Source organism: Plecotus auritus, assembly GCF_963455305.1.
Source record: "Plecotus auritus genome assembly, chromosome: X".
NCBI classification, from domain to species: Eukaryota; Metazoa; Chordata; class Mammalia; order Chiroptera; family Vespertilionidae; genus Plecotus; species Plecotus auritus.
The window spans coordinates 119,308,289-119,328,527 of record NC_137784.1 but is presented as its reverse complement, the minus strand read 5'-3'; positions in this window follow the sequence as shown (position 1 = coordinate 119,328,527).

The following is a 20,239-nucleotide window of genomic DNA, read 5'->3' as shown; positions in this document are numbered from 1 at the left end:
CGCACGCACACCGGTCCCCACTGCGGTGGCGCTCCCAGCTCCCTTGTTCCTCCGGCTGCTGCTGCGCTGCAGGGTGCGTCTCTTCCCCCTCGGGCTGCAGGCGCACCGTGAGAAAGTGTGAACAGCGGGGTGAGGATGTCTCCGCTGTGGCTGGTTCAGGTCCCCTCTCCTCACTCGTTTCTGTGTGTCTCCAGAGAGATGAGGATAGAGGGTTATCTTCCAACTGCGCTTTCGGCAAACCAGAAGCCAGGTTTCCTTGAGCGCACTTGCCTTGAATATTCCCTGAATGCTGGAAAAGTGATGATCGGGGATTGAATATTACGGGGCCGGGGGGCCGGGGGGCCGGGGGGCCGGGGGGGGGCGCGGACCAAGTTGAAAAAGGCGCTAGGGTTCTGAGACGGACTGCACCGCAGTTGGAGGAATTGAAGAGAAGCAGTGGCGCCTGCGATCCGGCTAGGGCATCTTTCTTGTTTGGTCCATGAGCTTCCTGCCTCGTGGGGTCCTCGCTACAAGGGCTTTCGTTTGTCTGAAAGGACAAACAAACAAACAAACTCCAACAAACCCACAAAACCTTTTCTGCTGACGTCGCGGTGTGCTTCAGGGGTGTGAGAGGCGTAGAGTGAGCTTGGTCACTTGCCATCTGTGATGCACATACGTTTACTCACCTGAGGTGCTAAGCTTTGAGGTTGGTGCTGCAGGTTCTGGGCTCCAAGGGTCTCAGTTCCTTTGGGACGCTGCAGACTGGGGCGCGGGAGCAACCTGAGAACGGAGTGCAATTCTGGGATTTTTAAGTTCAGCCAGAGCTTATCAGACCAGTTTGCCAAGTATGCCATTGATTAACATGTCTTCCTCTGTTCAAATTTTCATTTGGTTTAGCAGGTGCTAAGTCTTGCAATGGGAGGTTTGTCATCGAAAAAATAGACTTAGTGGTATCTTTCCACAAATGAGGTAGCCACAACACACGTTCCAAATACCCATGCTTATTCAGGGCTGGCAGGCTCCCTTTTCCTGGGTATTATGACGCATCGCAGCACCTAAATGTTTTCACACAGGCTTGCAGTACTTTTCTGCTTTTCAACATTTTTAGCAGTGCCATCTCTCTCTGTATGGACCAACAGTGTCCTCAAAGTGGTTTGTACCTATGCTGTTAGAACACGACACTCTTACATGTGAAAAGGATTTCATGTATTAAAAATATTCATATATTTAAAATATTTTTACAAAGCTTTTTATTGTGGTACAGAACTTTCTGAAAGAACATTTCAATAGTGTCCATTTATAGACTACTAGAAACATGCTACAGTGTGATAAACTAATTACACTCTGATGTATGATCTGCCATGGCTCAGCCAGAAGAGGAAATATTGACTACACTTAGGGAGTTAAAGGAAGCCTTCAGGGGAAAGGGTAATGCATGAGTGAATTGAATCTTTAAGGATGTATACATATTTCCCAGTGGACTGAGGATGGGGATGGGGATGGTTTGGTGGGGACAGGTAGGGCAAGGGGTATTCTAGGCAAAGGAAATAATATGTACAAAAACAAGCAGAAAGGCCACAGTATAGTAGGTTTGGGAAAGTTTTTGTTTTAAATGAGTGGAGTGTAAATTGTGGAAAGCACAAGAGAGAGAGATATTTGGAGAGGTAGGCTGGGGGTGGATCAGGCGGAGCTTTGTAAGGCATATTAAAGGGCTTTACTTTATTTGTAGGGTAATGGGGAGTCATTGGAATATTGTAATGGGGAAGTAGAGCAAGGCTGCTGCATATGGTTGTACTGTTGTACACTACAAAATCCTTAGTAGGGCCATTCACACAGGCTGGCCCTTGCTAGGGTTGTACAATGCACACTGTACACAGTGGTCAACAGTGGCAGTGCATGGTGGGGCTTCTTGCTTTTACAAATATCACAGTGTGTGGAGTATGCAGTGCAGAGGAAAAGGACCCAAATAGAAAAGCCAGTTAGAAAGCAGTTGTAGAAAGCAGGGCAAAAGTGGATGATGGCATGGACCAAGTTAGTTCTAGGAATGGGGTAGAGGAGAGAAGCTTGAGGAACTGAGAGGGTAAAGTTGATTTGACTTGGTGACTAGGTGTGAGGTTTGAGTACCAGGGAAGGAGACTAGGTTCATTCCAAGTTTCTGGTTAGAGTGACTGGAAGAGCCGGGGCGGGGAGGAGGGCAGATATAATTAAAGCAGGAAATGGAAGAATAAATTTTGAGTTCAGTTTTGGGTATGTGGTTTCTGTGGAACATTCAGAGAGATATGACCAATGGTCCTGGAGCTGGAAAAAAAGTGAATCTTATTTCTTACTCTCATCTGTGGCATCCATTAAACAACATCTAACACTGAAGTGAAGTACTTTCTTAAAACCTACTTATATGGGTTATCTTGGTAACTCAGAAAGTCTAGCATAGAAGTAGCTCACATTTACTATAAAACTGCTTTTTGAACTTGCCCTTAAATAATGAGGTTTTCTCCCCTCACACTCTCCTTAACTGATGATGGGGGCGGGGAGGGGAAAAGAAAGAAATGTTTTGAATTTCTTGCAGGACAAAAGAATGTAAACTATACTGATCTAAGTTAATCTCAGGTAGGTAGGTATGAAAACCTGTTCGCTGCAGGTTTTATTTTGTCAAGAGTTTAGCTCAAAATGAATTAATTGCTCATGTACATTGCAGTATGGTATACAATGTATTCCAATGATGATGGGTCACTTACCTGCAACACTATATTCCAAGTCGTTCACATAAGTGATTTTATGGGTAATTGAGGTTCAGCATTTTCAGTGCTTCATCCCTGCCCCAATCTCTAGTCATTTTGGGTTGAAAGCTTTTCAAAAAAGATTATTTGCCTTTCTGATGTCTGAATCTGGAAATAATTGCATCTTTTCTTAATGACTCAAGGTTATTCTTTTAATAGCATTAGTTTTTTTAATGTGCTGTATATATGTATAGTGTTGCCTCGAGGGCTCCTAAATTGTGGAGGGCTGTTTGTCCCTGCATTATGTTGGACACAGATTGTTCTGCCTCCTAATTTGTAATGCCTGTTTTTCTAATATATCCCCTCTCTGTTAGCTGTCGTTTCTTGCTACTGCTATTTTAACAGTCTCTATCAACCAGCAGTTACCACCTAATCCTCTGTGTTCCCTCCTTTGTTGCTCCTTCTGATGTGCTGTTATGAGCTAGGAAATGAGTTAACCAAATTTGTTAGAATTGTCTGCAAAATAAAAGTAAATAGACTATGAGTAGGACCATGACAGTCTACTACTCATGTGTATCAACTTTAGTATATGGACTCTGATATCTATTCCAATTGCATAAAAGCTTTTTATTTCCTTTTTTTTCTAGTTCTTAGTTGTGCTCTGGAGAGCTGATGCTTTTATTAAGTTATCAGTAAAACCTGTGTTCTCTTGTAAATTGAGGTATTCCAGTTGTGGAATTGTAAAATTTTACTTCTTGTAACACAAACAAATGTCTTCAAAATCTATCAGAAAATTAAGATACATTTTATTCATTGCATGTCTTGAACATGCCTGTAAGTGCTTGGCACTAGGAGACATTTACTAGTAAGTATTAGAAGTTGCCAGTAGTATTGAAAACTAATGTCTCTGTTATAGCGTATTCTCAGGTAAGAACCCTCTGAAGGCACCATTAATAAAACTGCACCTCATCTGCCCCAGGGCAGAAGTAGAGGTCAGCCCAGAAGTGGAGATGCCTCTTATAAGATTGCTGCTAAAATGAGTATCCCTTTCTATTGTTGCCAAGGTCTTGTCCTAGAGTCAGTTAGCTCCAGCTAAGAGACCAGTATCACTCACAGAACTTTCTCCCTTTTATTTTTCACCCAAACCCTCTCTTCCTTTTATATATATATAACAGATGTAAGTATCAGAACAACTTCTCCTTACTTTCAGTGGTGGGAAGGTGTGGCATTGAGCAAGGACCTAAAGGAGGTTAGGAAGTCTTCAGGGGTATCTGAGGGGGAGAGTATTCCAGGCAGAGGGGACAGTTGTAAAGGTCCTGAGATGAGAATACTGATAAGTTCAAGGAATAAGAAAGGGATCAATGTAGCTGAAGCAGTGAGTGCATTCAGGTGTGTGTTCATGTGAGCCTGTGATGATACAGGGCTTGTTAAGGACTTTGGCTTTTACCCTGAGTTAGATGAGGAGCTATAGGAAGGTTTAGAGAGTGATTTACATCTCTCTGGATGCTGTGTAGAGTAGGCTAAAGGTGCGACAAAGGTGGAAGTGGGGATACCAATTAAGATGCTATTAGAATTGACTATGGTGGTTTGAACCTGAGGTAATAATGAAGGTGTTGAGAAGTAGTCATATTTTAGATATATTTTGAAGGTAGAGACAAAATGACTTGCTAAAGGTTTGTCCATGTGGTACGAGAGAAAGAGAAGAGTCAAGGATGGCTCTGAGTTTTGGCTTGAGCAAATGGATGGCAGGAATTGTAATTAATGGAGATGGAGATGCCGGAAGGATTAGCAGGTTTATGGGGAAAATCAATGAGTATCGAAAGTTTGGTATGGAACCTGTTAATTTTGAGGTGCTTATTAGCTGTCCATGTGGAGATGTTGAGTAGGCAATTGGATATAGGAATCTGGTGTTCCAGGAAGGGATCAGGGCTGGGGATATAAATTCCTGAGTCATTCTCCTTAAAGGAGGTATTTAAAGCCTAGATGAGTGAGTATAGATAGAGATCACTCAGAAGAGAAAGTGGTTTGTGTCCCACTAATGAAGACTTGTAGGTGATCCATGACTTCCCCAAAGCAACATTTATTTGGGGAGGAAAGGAAGCAGTGCTCCAAAAAAGATGATTCATTTCTCTGATTTGTTGTCCAAATGTTTGTGCTGTCAAATATGCTCACAGGTCACTTTGCCTCTTGTTCCTTTGCTCACAGTCTGGAACCAACAGTAATCTTTGCCTGGGGGTAAAGAAGAGGTTTATATTTAAAGCTTTCAAAGAGAGAAACTACAACTTCATTGTTGAATGATCCTTCTTTATGGGTATAAGAAATCTATAGGTTAGTCATTCATGGCTTGAATTTTTGCTACAGATGAATCTCTTCCCATCTTTTTCTTTCTGTAGTAGAAATATTAAGCAGCCACTATTGCTTTCCAATTGAGAAGACCTTTATTCAATTACCTCCTGTCATTTTCAGTACATGCTATAGTTTTCTTTTTTAAAAAATATTTTTATTGATTTCAAAGAGGAAGGGAGGGAGGGAGGGGGAGAGAGAGAGACACACACACATCAATGATGAGAATCATGGATCAGCTGCCTCCTGCACACCCACTACTGGGTGGGGGTGGGTGGGCTGGGGATTGAGCCCACAACCCAGGCATGTGCCCTTGGCCTGAATCGAACCTGGGACCCTTTAGTCCACAAGCCGATGCTCTATCCACTGAGCCAAACCAGCTAGGACCATGGTATAGTTTTCTTAAAAATATATATTCTAATGGAAAGCCAAAGCCTGATTGTAAATTGGAAAGAAAGCACCATTTTACACTCATAGTAAAGTTTGGGGCTTATAAAAGAGTTGAATGATCAAATATAGTGATACTAGAGGCCCAGCACACAAAATTTGTGCATGGTTACAGCCCCTGCAGGCCTGGCCTGCGATCAGAGCCATCTTCCCCAGCTGCCCACAGCTGATCCTGTCCCCCATCGCCACCCACCCCTGATTCCCCGTTCACCATCAGGTGATCAGAGCCTGACGGCGGGGGGGGGGGGGGGAAGGGACAGAGAGGTAGGCCATTCCCTTCCGCTCGCCAGCCCCACCCCCACCACGAGTTGCCCTCTGTGTGTGGGGTGACTGGTGGGGCGGGGGCCTTGGCCTGGCACCACCCACGTCCCTCATCACCCACCCCCAATTCCCCATTCACCATTGGGCAATTAGAGCCTGCTGGCCAGGGAAAGGGACTGAGAGGTGGTCAGTGTGCCTCATAGTGACTGGTCGAGCAGTTGCTCTGGTCGTTCTGCTGTTAGAGTCAATTTGCATATTACCCTTTTATTATATTGGATATTAATATATTGAAATTTACTCGTACAGTAGATTATCTTTTCTGACTTTCAAATATTTATTAATGATACTGTCACATTTGCCATGAAGAAATTGTCAGCTGTTAACCCTTCAGATACTGGAAAAGCAGCCTTTTTAGCCCCAATTATAATTTACATATGTACATTCTGTATCTGGGAAATTATGAGCCAGCATCTTTATGGAAATTATAACTTTTCTGTTTTCAGATAATTTTTTTTGCATTAATCTGAAAAGGAAAGGAAAGCCACTCCTAGCAAGGAGGAGCAGAAAAGATTTTTATTAACAAGAAGGCAAATGGGCAAAAACTTTTCTAGTTTTTTTTTTCTTATTTTTTTATTATTTTTTAAAAATATATTTTATTGATTTTTTATAGAGAGGAAGGAAGAGGGATAGAGAGTTAGAAACATCGATGAGAGAGAAACATTGATCAGCTGCCTCTTGCACGCCCCCTACTGGGGATGTGCCCGCAACCAAGGTACATGCCCTTGACCGGAATCGAACCTGGGACCCTCGAGTCCGCAGGCTGACGCTCTATCCACTGAGCCAAACCGGTTTTGGCTTTCTTATTTTTTAAATATATTTTTATTTATTTCGGAGAGGAAGGGAGAGGGAGAGAGAGAGAGAAACATCAATGATGAGAGAGAATAATTGATTGGCTGGCTCCTGTAGGATCGATTGGGCCCAAAACCCTGTCATGTGCCCTGGCCAGGAATTGAACCATGACTTCCTGGTTCAGAGGCTGATGCTCAACCAACCATGCCACACTGGCTGGGCTAGTCTAGATTTTTTAAACAGCTTTATTGAGATATAATTCACCTACCATACAATCATATCATTTAAAGTATACATTTGAAGTAATCACAGAGTTGTGCAATCATTACCACAAGTTTAGAACATTCCCATTACTCCCAAAAGAAGCACCTGTACCCCTTAGCCTTATCCATTAGATGGCACTCCCCTTTTCCTCCCTGCAGCCCTTCTCACCAGTCCTGGCAGCCAATAATATACTCCCTTTCTCTATAGATGTGCCTCTTCCAGATATTCAGATAAATAAATTTATATATAGTGATCTCTTGTGACTTCACTATATATAAATTGAGCTTCTTTCATTTAGCATAACGTTTTCAAGTTTCATCCAGGTTGTAGCACTTGTCAGTACTTCATGGCTGAATATTACCACATTTTAATGATCCATTCTTCTTCAGTTGATGGACATTTGAGTTGCTGTTATGAGTAATGTTGCTATGAAAATTCTTATACAGTTGTTGTGGACATATGTTTTTCATTTCTCTTTAATTTGCAAGTATTTTTTCCCAATTCTGTGGCTTGTTTTTACCTATTTCTTTTTATTACTTCTTCTTCTTATTATTATTTTTAATCCTCACCTGAGGATATTTTTCCCATTGAATTTTAGAGAGAGTGGAAGGGAGGTGGAGGGGGAGAGAGAGACAGAGAGGAGAGAGAGAAACATCTATCAATCTACTGGTTTCCATCCCATTCGCCCCAATGTGGGGGATGTTGGGGTGCTGGCAGGGAGTGAACCTGCAACCCAGTTACTGCCCTTGACCGGGAATCGAACCTGAGACCCTCTGGTATGTAGGCCCATACTCTAATCACTGAGTCATGCCGGCCAGTGCTTTTTTTATTTCGTTTGAGTCTTTGTTTTCAATTATTACTTAAAAAAAGATTTTATTGATTTTAGAGAGAGGAAGGGAGAGAGAGAGAGAGAGAGAGGGTGAAACGTTGATGTGAGAAAGAAATATCGATGAGCTGCTTCCCAGGATCACCCTTACCAGGATCAAATCAGCAACCTGGTTATGTGCCCTGAACAGGAATCGCACCAACCAACTTTCAGTGTACCGGAAGATGCTCCAATCAACTGAGCCACACTGGCCAGGGCTCAATTATTTTTTTTTATTTGTGGTATAATTGACATTCAACATTATCAGTTTCAGGTGTATAATATGATTTGATATTTTTATATATTGCAAAATGATCACCACAATAAGTCTAGTCAACATCCATCACCACAAATATTTTTTTCTTGCAATAATTTTAAGATCTAATTTACTATCGTAGCAATTTTCAAATATGCAATATGGTATTGCTAACTATAGTGACCATGCTGTAAGTTACATATGCATGACTTACTTATTTTATAACTGGGAGTTTGTATCTTTTGACCCCTTTCACCCAATATCCCCCCCAACCAATAATCTGTTTTTTAAAATCTATGAACTTGTTTTTGTTTTAGATTCCATATATAAGTGAGATCATGTGGTATTTGTCTTTGTCTGACTTATTTCACTTAGTATAATATCCTCTAGGTCAGTGGTTCTCAACCTTTCTAATGCAGCGACCCTTTAATACAGTTCCTCATGTTGTGGTGACTCCCAACCATAAAATTATTTTCGTTGCTACTTCATAACTGTAATTTTGCTACTGTTAATGAATTGTAATGTAAATATCTGTGTTTTCCGATGGTCTTAGGCTCTACAGCAGCGGTTCTCAACCTGTGGGTTGCGACCCACAGGTTGAGAACCGCTAGCAGGGTCGCCTAAGTCTTAGGCCCTAAGACCATCAGAAAACACAGATATTTACATTACGATTTATAACAGTAGCAAAATTACAGTTATGAAGTAGCAACGAAAATAATTTTATGGTTGGGGGTCACCACAACATGAGGAACTGTATTAAAGGGTTGCGGCATTAGAAAGGTTGAGAACCACTGCTCTAGGTCCATCCATGAGTTTATCTGAGTTTTACAGTTTTAGTTCTTACATTTAGGTCTTTGATCCATTTTGAGTTGATTTTTGTGTATGATGTGAGTTAGAGTCCAAGTTCATTCACTTGCACGTGCATATATCCAGGTGTTCCCTGAACCATTTGTTGAAAAGAATATTCTTTTCCCACTGAAATGTCTTGGTACGTGACTTAAAATCAATTGGCCATAGATGTAAAGATTTATTTATGGATTCTTAGTTTCATTCCCCTGATCTATCTATTTAAGTGTATCACTACATCTGTATCACACTGTCTTGATAACTGTTAGTGAGTACTAAATTTTGAAATCAGGATGTGTGAATTTTTCAACTTTGTTCTTTTCCAAGACTGTATTTTGAGACTCTTGCATTTCCATAATGATTTTAAGATTAGCTTGTTACTTTCTGCTATGGATTTTGCTATGGATTGCATTGAAATTTAGGGAATGTCTGAACCTCATTTTTGTAGTTGTACAAATTGAGGTTTCCCCAAATAGTGGGTATTCACATTAAAGGTGTTTGGGAATTATTTACTGTAATGCATTGTGGACCACCAATGCTCATATTGGATAGTTATTCATATAAAGGCTTTCATGAGTTTAGAAGAATTACAATATATTAATTCATTCATATTATGGATTTATACTAGAGATCTCCCTAAAAGTTTAAGAGACAAAAACGTAAATAACCACAAGAGTTGTCCCAAGGAAAAACAAAAGCACAAATGAAAACACCACAAAGCATAATCACTAACTCAATTGCTTTAGTTTTGTGATTCAGCATTTGGCATGCAAGTCTGTGTGGGACTAGGGTGAGATGACATAAGAGAAATGAGAGGCATGTGTTTTGATACCACATTGACCAGGAATCTGCAAAGACCTTTCCAGATTGGACAAGACCATTTGTCAATCAAGTATGTAATTCCCCTCCCTATGGCAGGATGTAATCTTTTAGGAAAAAAAGATTGCAGTGCTAAACAGATAAGCTTGAGCCAACTCTGCTGTGGATTCGCTGATGCTTTAAGCAGGAAAAACATTTTTTATCCCTATTTTTACATACAGTAAATCACCACATATGCATTTAGTTCTTTTTATGGAATGATTTAGTCCCTCTCAAAATTTACTTACATGTATTGGGTTCCTGAGTAATGAATTCATTGGGCTGTAATAGTTAGGCAAGTGCCTGAGACAATGGCAGCTCCTGCAGCTGTATAAGAAAAGCCTGCTCTCTCTGTTGGGTGGTTTTTAATCTGAAGAGGGGAGGAAGGAAAAGCTTTCCATAGCCATGTTCTTAATTAAACAGCTGCAGGAGACACAGGCGAGGCCCAGCAACCTGGGACATGAAGCTGTTGGATGGAGATTACTTCCATGTAATTTTCTACTTGCTGTACCTCATTTTTATCATGTACTTTTTGGCTCTCTCCCTTTCATTCCTCTCTCTTCTTAGTTTCTCCTCTTCTTTATTTCCTTCTTGCCTAGTGTCTTATATACTTGCATTTTTTTTGTGTGGGTTTTTATTTTATTTTTTGCTTTTGGCAAGGGCCTTTTATTTTCCCATTTTCTTATATTTACTGGTATAAATGAAATAATTTATATATGATATTTTGTAAAACATCTAAACAATACACATGCCCATAAACTACTAAGTAAAAGTCACCTCTGTGCTTAGCTGAGTCCTACTGTCTTCAAGAAACAAATTATATAATATAAAATAATTTTGTCATATTATTTTAAAATTTTCCTTTCATAAAGCACAAAGAGGCTATTGTATATTTTTAGCACAAAGAAAGTATTTGCCCAGCATTGTCCTAGTGGGCTTATAGTTTAAATAAAACCCATGAAGAGCCCTAGACGGTTTGGCTCAGAGGATAGAGCATCGGCTTGCAGGCTGAAGGGTCCCAGGTTCGATTCCAGCCAAGGGCACATGCCTGGGTTGCGGGCTTGATTCCCAGTAGGGGGTGTACAGGAGGCAGCCAATCAGTCACTTTCTTTCATCATTGATTTTTCTATCTCTTTATCCCTCTCCCTTCCTCTCTGAAGTCAATAAAAATATGTATTAAAAAAAACATGAAGAATCTGGTGTATTTGAGAATGGTGCATTCTTTTTTAATGTTTTAATTTATTTTTAGAGAGAAAGATTAAGGGAGAGGGAAAGAGAGAAACATCGATTGGGTGACTCCTGCAACCTGGGCATGTGCCCCAACCAGGAATCTCTTGGTGCATGGGATGATGTTTAACCAACATAGTCACACCAGCCAGGGTGAGAATGGGGCATGCTTTACACAGTTGTTCAAACAAACTGCTTATATCTGAATAAGTACATACAGTTTTCTTTAATCTTTCTGTATTTTCTTCATATAGACTGGACCAATTGCATGCTGAGACCACCTCTAGCTACTCAAGAAATTAGTTAACATTACAGTGAGATTTTAATTTATATATAATTTAATAAATGGATCAATGGATCAGTGTTTGTCTGAAATATATTTATGGATATAAAGAGTCAATAGGTTCAAAATATAAAGTTAGTGTCACCATTATTACTTTAATTTATTGATATTCAAATGACCTCTTACTCAATTAGTAAGAAGTATAAGTTTGAACTTTTAAAAAATCTAAATATCACTATCCCCCACCCTCCAACAGTTCCATGAAAATATTTTTTTCTCTGGAAATCACATTTTATTTTTATTTTTTAATATATTTTTTTATTGATTTCAGAGAGGAAGGGAGAGAGATAGAAACATCAATGATGAGAGAGAATCATTGATTGGCTGCCTCCAGCATTCCCCCTCCTGGGGTGGGGATCGAGCCCACAACCTGGGCATATGCCCTTGGCCAGAATCAAACATGGGACCCTTTATTTATTTATTTTTCTTTTATATATATTTTTATTAAGGTATTATATGTGTACATATCTTACCATTGCCCCCCCCACCCCACTCCTATACATGCCCTCACCCCCCAATGTTTTGCATCCATTGGTTATTCTTATATGCATGCATATAAGTCCTTCGGTTGATCTCTTATTTCCCCCACCTCTCCCTAACCTTCCCGCTGTAATTTGACAGTCTGTTTGATGCTTTACTGCCTCTGTATCTATCTTTTTGTTCATCAGTTTATAATGTTTTTTATTATCCACAAATGAGTGAGATCATGTGGTATTTTTCTTTCATTGACTGGCTTATTTTACTTAGCATAATGTTCTCCAATTCCATCCAGGTGCCTACAAATGGTAAGAATTCCTTCCTTTTTATGGCAGAATAGTATTCCATTGTGTAGATGTACCATAGTTTTCTGATCCAATCATCTGCACCTAGGCTGTTTCCAAATCTTAGCTATTGTAAATAAACATAGGACCCTTTAGTCTGCAGGCCAATGCTCTATCCACTGAGCCAAACCAGCTAGGGCTGGAAATAACATTTTAGAATGAAGTCACATATGTACTTTACTAGTGGCCTAGTGCATGGGTTCATGCACATTGAAAGGAAATTAATTAGAAGAAATATTTTAATATTGCTATTTGCCCTTTCTCTATAATAGAAGTGCCAATAGTTGGTCTTCAGATACACTCTGTTGAAAACACTGGCTTCTTTTGGCTTCCGAGGTATGTTGTGCCAATAGTTGGTCTTCAGACCTTTTCTGTTGACGACACCACTTATTTTCAGCTTCAGAATGTTAACAAAAACAACCAAATTCATGATTGACAATGACAGATCAAAACACATGCGTGCGATTGGCGCCAGCAAGAGCTTTATATGTATCGTGCATGCATGAGTCAATGTGTATTTTTAAATTGCCAGTGTGCATCATATGTACCAGCTGGTGGGTTGGTTGGATGGTTGGACAGATGTACGGTCAGTCACTTAGCCTTTTATATATATAGATATGTGTATGTATGTGTACATATATACTTTATATACTAGAGGCCCGGTGCATGAATTTGTGCATGGGTGGTGTCCAGCCTCATGCCCCGATAGGGGACAATTGGAGGTGGGGCCAGCCATGGGGAGGGGCCACGGGAGGTTGGGGGGGCGATTGGGGTTCGATCAGGCAGGTTGGCCGCCACAATGTGTGTCATAGCGACTGGTCATTCTGGTCATTTTGGTCATTCTGGTCATTCTGCTGTTCAGGTCACTTGACTTTTATATATATAAATTTCATATATTATATACAATTGTATACCATTATGTACTGACTTAATTTTTAATAAGTTGCTAATGACTTTCTTTGTAAAGTTTCTAGGCAAAATAGAAAGATTGTAGATGCTACTGGAACATTGCTTTTCAATAACTTTGTGCCAGAGTTGTCTGGTAGTTGTTGAGCTGCTCTTTCAAATATACTCTGACTGGGTCAACATCAGCTGTGAACTAGGAGTGTTCACATCCAGGGACACTGTGGAGTCTTAGTTCATCAAACCTTCATTTGTGCTTTTTTTAAAAATACATTTTATTGATTTTTTACAGAGAGGAAGGGAGAGGGATAGAGAGTTGAAACATCGATGAAGGGAAACATTGATCAGCTGCCTCCTGCACACTCCCCACTGGGGATGTGCCCGCAACCAAGGTACATGCCCTTGACCGGAATTGAACCTGGGACCCTTGAGTCCGCAGGCCAACGCTCTATCCACTGAGCCAAACTGGTTAGGGCTCATTTGTGCTCTTGTGTCACTGATAGTTACATTGAAGCATTAGCTGTTCAATATACAGTCTGATGATAAGAAACACCATAGAAAGTTATTTAAAATATTTGGTGATATTAGGTATTCTTAGACTCTTTGATGAAACTTAAAATTAATATATGTGTATTTGAGGGACCTCTTTGAGCTTGCAATTACAAGCCGGATCATGTGATTAGTCACAGAGCAAAAAGCAGCAGCCCTGTTTTTATTTGCCATTTTGTTCTTGTCAGTTTAAAAAAGAGGTCAGTTTTGCTTCCTTAGTTGACACATTCCAAGGACCATTAACAAATGTGTGTTCTGCATGCCTTATAAGCTAAAGCAAATAGTTTTAATTGGATTACCTTTGCAGATGCTATGTATTTAAAAATTAGGTTTTCTGAACCCAAGAAGAGATGAATAGTCACAAAATGGGAGATCTGACATTTAGTCATATGTCTACATGGATATTGTGAGTTCTGACATTAGAGGGTCATCTTGTCTACTTTTAAAGCTTGTGCTTTAAATGGCTGCTCTCCAAAGACTTGATCCTATATAATAAAAACTTACTATGCTAAGTGTCCAGTCGACTGGTCGGCTGTTCAACCAATCAAAGCGTAATATGCTAATGATATGCTAAGGCCACTCAACTGCTCTCTATGATGTGCACTGACCACCAGGGGGCAGACAGTTGACCAGTTGACCAGTTGCTATGATGTGCACTGACCACCAGGGAGCAGACGCTCCCACCAGTAGGTTAGCTTGCTGCTGGGGTCCAGCCAATCGGGACTGAGTGAGATAGGCTGGACATGCCCTGGAGCCCTCCCACAGTCCCTCCCTGGCTGGCCAACCTCCCGTGTCCCTCCCTGGCCCTGATCATGCACCAGTGGGGTCCCTCGTCCTGGCCTGTGCTCTCTCGCAATCCGGGACCCCTCGGGAGGTGTTGGAGAGCCAGTTTCAGCTGATCCCGCAGGCCAGGCTGAGGGACCCCACTGGTGCATGAATATGTGCACCAGGCCTCTAGTCCTATCTAATAAAAGAGTAATATGCAAATTGACCATCACTCCAACAACAAGATGGCCACCACCATGTGGTCAAAGATGGCTGCCCCCATGTGGACACAAGATGGCCACCACAAGATGGCCTGCAGGGGAGCGCAGTTGTGGGCGATCAGGCCAGCAGGGGAGGGCAGTTAGGGGTGACCAGGCCGACAGAGGAGAGCAGTTGGGGGAGACCAGGCCTGCAGGGAAGGGCAGTTGGGAGGGACCAGGCCAGTAGAGGAGGGCAGATGGGGGAGACCAGGCCGGCAGAGGAGGGCAGTTGGGGGAGACACCCAGGCTTGCAGGGGAGGGCAGTTGTGGGTGATCAGGTCAGCAGGGGAGGGCAGTTGTGGGTGACCAAGCCTGCAGGGTAGGGTAGCTGTGGGGGGACCAGGCCTGTAGGAAAGGGCAGTTGTGGGTGATCAGGCCATCAGAAGAGGGCAGTTAGGTGTGACCAGGTCGGCAGAGGAGGGCAGTTGGGGGAGACCAGGCCAGCAGGGCAGGGTAGTTGGGGGAGACCAGACCAGCAGGGGAGTACAGTTGGGGGGGACCCAGGCCAGCAGGGGAGGCAGTTAGGGGTGACCAGGCCTTCAGGGGAGGGCAGTTGGGGGGGACCCAGGCCAGCAGGGGAGGGCAGTTAGGGGTGACCAGGACTGCAGGGGAGGGCAGTTGGGGGGGACCAGGCCTGCAGGAGAGGGCAGTTGTGGATGATCAGGCCATCAGAAGAGGCCAGTTAGGTGTGACCAGGCCGGCAGAGGAGGGCAGTTGGGGGAGACCAGGCCAACAGGGCAGGGCAGTTGGGGGAGACCAGACCAGCAGGGGAGGGCAGTTGTGGGGGGACCAGGCCAGCAGGGTAGTGCAGTTGGAAGGCACCCAGGCCAGCAGGGGAGGGCAGTTAGGGGTGACCAGGCCTGCAGGGGAGGGCAGTTGGGGGGGACCAGGCCTGCAGGAGAGGGCAGTTGTGGGTGATCAGGCCAGCAGGGGAGGGCAGTTAGGGGTGACAAGGCCTGCAGGGTAGGGTAGTTGAGGGGGGACCAGGCCTGCAGGAGAGGGCAGTTGTGGGTGATCAGGCCAGCAGGGGAGGGCAGTTAGGGATGACCAGGCTGGCAGGGGAGGGCAGTTAGAGGTGACCAGGCCAGCAAGGGATGGCAGTTAGGGTCAAATGGGCCAGCAGGGGAGCAGTTAGGCATTGATCAGGCTGGCAGGGAGTGGTTAGGGAGTGATCAGGCTGGCAGGCAGAAGCGGTTAGGGGCAATCAGGAAGGCAGGCAGGCAAGCAGTTGGGCGCCAGCAGTCCTGGATTGTGAGAGGGATGTTCGACTTCCCGTTTAGGCCCGATCCCACTGGGATCGGGCAGTCGGACATCCCTCAAGGGGTCCCATATTGGAGAGGGTGCAGGCTGGGCTGGGGGACACATACACGCCCCTCCCCCCCCATGCACGAATTTCGTGCACCAGGCCTCTAGTGTTATAATAAAATCTTAAAAAGTGACTAATGTTAATATTTACATGTTGCTAACTAGTATGTTTAGAATTATCTAGTGGTGGCTGTGGCTATAGTGGTTATAGACCAGGGGTGGGCAAACTTTTTGACTCGAGGGCCACAATGGGTTCTTAAACTGGACCGGAGGGCCGGAACAAAAGCATGGATGGAGTGTTTGTGTGAACTAATATAAATTCAAAGTAAAGGAGCGGAGGGGAGAGCAAGAGAACCCTCCGCTCTTTCAGCTCCGCGGGCCGGATAGAACAGCCAAACGGGCCTGATCCATCCCGTGGGCCGTAGTTTGCCCACAGCTGTTATAGACTGTCATTTTGTCTTTACGCTAATGTTCATACATGTCTCTGCTCATTTGCATTGTGAGTACTGAATGAAGATGATTTGTATGAGTAAAGTGATGCCCCTAGACCCGTGGTCGGCAAACTGTGGCTCGCGAGCCACATGCGGCTCTTTGGCCCCTTGAGTGTGGCTCTTCCACAAAATACCACAACCTGGGTGAGTCTAATTTGAAGAAGTTGGCGTTAGAAGAAGTTTAAGTTTAAAAAATTTGGCTCTCAAAAGAAATTTCAATCGTTGTACTGTTGATATTTGGCTCTGTTGACTAATGAGTTTGCCGACCACTGCCCTAGACTTACATTCCTTTTCCCCAACTTTCTACTGTTAAGGAATAATCGGGGACATTCAAAATTGTGGGATGAAGAATTTTTAAAAACTGTGCTTTCAGAAGGACACTAGGAAACTAATTCTCAAAGGCATTTATTTTCATAACAGATAATGTAGAGTTTTAAAGATGATTCCAATACAATTACAGTTTACTTTCAGTATTATTTTGTATTGGTTTCACGTATACAGCATAGTGGTTAGACAATCATATATTTTATAAAGTGTTCCCCCTGATATTTCTAGTAGATGCTGATACATCTTAAAAGCCTGTTTACCATAGTTCCAGCATTTTGCAAAGATTTTGTCAATTTTTGTTGACTTTCAATTTTAAAAGACACATAATCAAGTCACTAAACAGAGCATTAGCATTAGAGAAGAGTAAGAAAAGGTTCCACACTGAATGTTTTTTTTTTTTTATCAGTGTGAGCATCCTCGTAATTGCATATTGATTTAACGTGATTTTAAAGATGGAAGAGTGAACTTTCAAAATCAGCCATTTTGGGTACAATACTTAATATTTCCATATTTGTACACTATATGCATGCACATAAACACATAAACATCAGTGTTTACAAGAGTTACAGAAATGAAGCATTCCCTATCTCTTGCAATATGTGTCTGCTCTGTGAAAAAATGAGTGAGCTTGCTTGCAGATTGCTCCTGTTCTTGGAAGCAGCTAAGAGTCCATAGACCTTAGTATAACATTGAGTCATGACCTGGAACTTGTGCTGAAAGTGAGTTCCAGGAGGTATTCAGCATAGGTTAGGCCATAAAACTATGTTTTTCTTTCATTTTTTAAATACATCATCTGTTTTTATCAGTTTAGTATTAGATATCCTTTCTCATCCTGTCTCAACACTTTTGTAACACTTGGCGTGGCCCTCTGCACTGTAATTGCCTCCTGTTCCTAAATGAAGAAAACCATGAGATCCAGGCCAGTGTCCTCATCATTGCACAGGGCCTGTCATATGATGAGAGTCTACCAGAGATTTGTTGAAAGAAAAAATACATGAATGAGGAGAGTGGATGATAAATGACAAAATCACTTAAACTTTTGTTGAACCATGGGTTCCTGTTTTGTATTCCTATTCTCTCCCTCCATCCACTCTTTCCTTCCTTTCATTTCCCATCTTTCTCTAGAGTTCCATTTCAGGCTACTGGGGGGTAAAATCATTCCACAGTTCCTTCCTTCAAAGCACAATTTAAAGGTTGAGCATCTGAGGACAGCAAGATTTGTGAATGCACTTCCCTGAGTTGGAAACTATTCATTGTTATGTGCTGTGTTATTGTGGTAAAACGATGTTGAATGCCCAGTAGATACTCAGGCAATACTTCCAAATTTTTTATTTAACATTATACAAGTCTTTAATGCAACCTCAGAGTTCCTGTAATTTTTGTTGCCCCAACTAACTGATTCCCCCCCCCCCATTTTAGACTGTGTAAAGTCACTGTATTTACTCTTCAGATCTATTGGGGTAAAACTATGTGATATTTTTTTTTCAGTTATTGCTAAAACAGTTTTTTTAAAATATTTTATCCTCACAAGAGGATATTTTTTCCATTGATTTTTAGAGAGAGTGGAAGAGAGAGGGAAAGATAGAGAGAAATATCGATGTGAGAGAAACACATTGATTGGTTGCCTCCTGGACATGCCCAACCAGGGCCCAGGCTGGGGAGGAGCCTGCATCCGAGGTACATGCCCTTGACTGGAATCGAATCCGGGACCCTTCGGTCCACAGGCCAATGCTCTATCCACTAAGCCAAACCAGCTAGGACTAAAACCGTTTTGTTTTTTTTAAATCCTCACCTGAGGATATGTTTATTGATTTTATATATAGAGGGAGAGACAGAGAGAAAAAAAGAAAGATCAGTGGGAAAGGTAAACATTGATGGGTTGCCTACCATATGCATCCTGACTGGGGCTTGAACACACCACTCAGGTATGTGCCCTGACTGGGAATCAAACCCACAATCTTTTTGGTGTACAGGATGACACTCCAACGAAGTGATCCACCTGGTTTGGGCCACTAAAACAATTTTTAAGGTGTTCTTTCAAAATAGATACTTTATGACCCTCAAACTTCAGAGGAAAGGCAGTGGAGGGAGGAAAGGGGGTAAGAGATCAATCAAAGGTCTTGTATGCATGCATATAAGCATAACCAATGGACACAGACACTAGGGGGGTGAGGGCATGTACTAGGTGGTAGAGGTGGCTGGGGAGAGGTCAATGGGCGGAAAAGGAGACATATGTAATACTTTAAACAATAAATAATTTTAAAAAATGGATGTTTTATGAAAAAAGAAATCTGTGGTAAAAGCCAAGGCCAAAACCAAAACATATCTATAGTGATTATGTTGTTAAACATATAGGTCCTTGCTAATGTTGATTTTTTAAAAATTGATGCTTAACTGGTGGGTATAAAAGATTATCTTACTGTCCTTGACATTTGCATTTCACACATTACAAATGTACTGAAGATCTCTGCAGATGTTTATTGGCCATTCCTGTTTCTTCTGTGAAATGCCTGTGTGTTATTTTTTTCCATTTTTCTATTTAGTGGTTTGTCTTTTTTAAAATTAACGTAGAATCTTTTATATATTCTTGATAGTATTCGTCACTTATATGTATTACAAATATCTACACAATTTGTGGCTTGTCTCATTTTTTATGATGTCTTTGGATGAAAACAAAGTTTTAATTTAATGTTGCCTAAATTATCAGTCTTTTCCTTTATGGTTTGTGTTTCTTGTATCCTAATTAAAAAATTCTACCCTACCCACAGGCCATACAGATATTCTCCTGTATTTTCTCTGATGTGATCCTAATGCTGTAGGTTTTGAATCTTCTCTAGTGCATGACCATTAAAACCAAATTATAAGTCACATGGGAATTGGCAGATGCTCGGGCGGGGGCAATGACTGTTCTTAGTTGTCATTTCTCAGGACTTTTGCCCTAGTAGTGGTTTTGACCTATGAGAATTTCCTTGTCTTTTTTTGCCAGCTCAGCCATACATTAGAAAGGCTTTAAATTTATTTTTTCCACTATGGTTTTGTGTTTTGTTGCAGGAAGGTTTTTCAGGATTTTCAGTCCCCATTGTGACCAATAAGAGAAGCTCCTTCATGTTTTTTTTAGACTTGAAAGTTCAATTTTTATATTCAAATGTGATATAATTTAAGAGTGTTCCTTGTATATAAGACCTGATATATGGCTAAGGAACCATAGTCTTATTCCCCTATTTGCAGATGAACTGAAAGATGGGAATGGTATTCTGGCCACCATTTGTCCTTCCTTTACCCTCCTTTAACTCTGCCTGTCCCCCTTTTCCTCTTGAAGCAGTTGTGATGGGGGAAGTGAGAATTAAAATCTTTGCATAAGCATAATGCTAACCCAGTCATTGTCTGCCACTACCTGGTTGCTTACCTGTACACTGAATATTTTAAATTATGATGTTATTATTTTTTCTATAACAATGACTACTACAGTGCCTAGTATATAGTACTAACCATATACTAGGCACTGTTCCAAGTGTTTACATCTATTAACAACTTTAACATTACAGTAACCCCATGAACTAGGT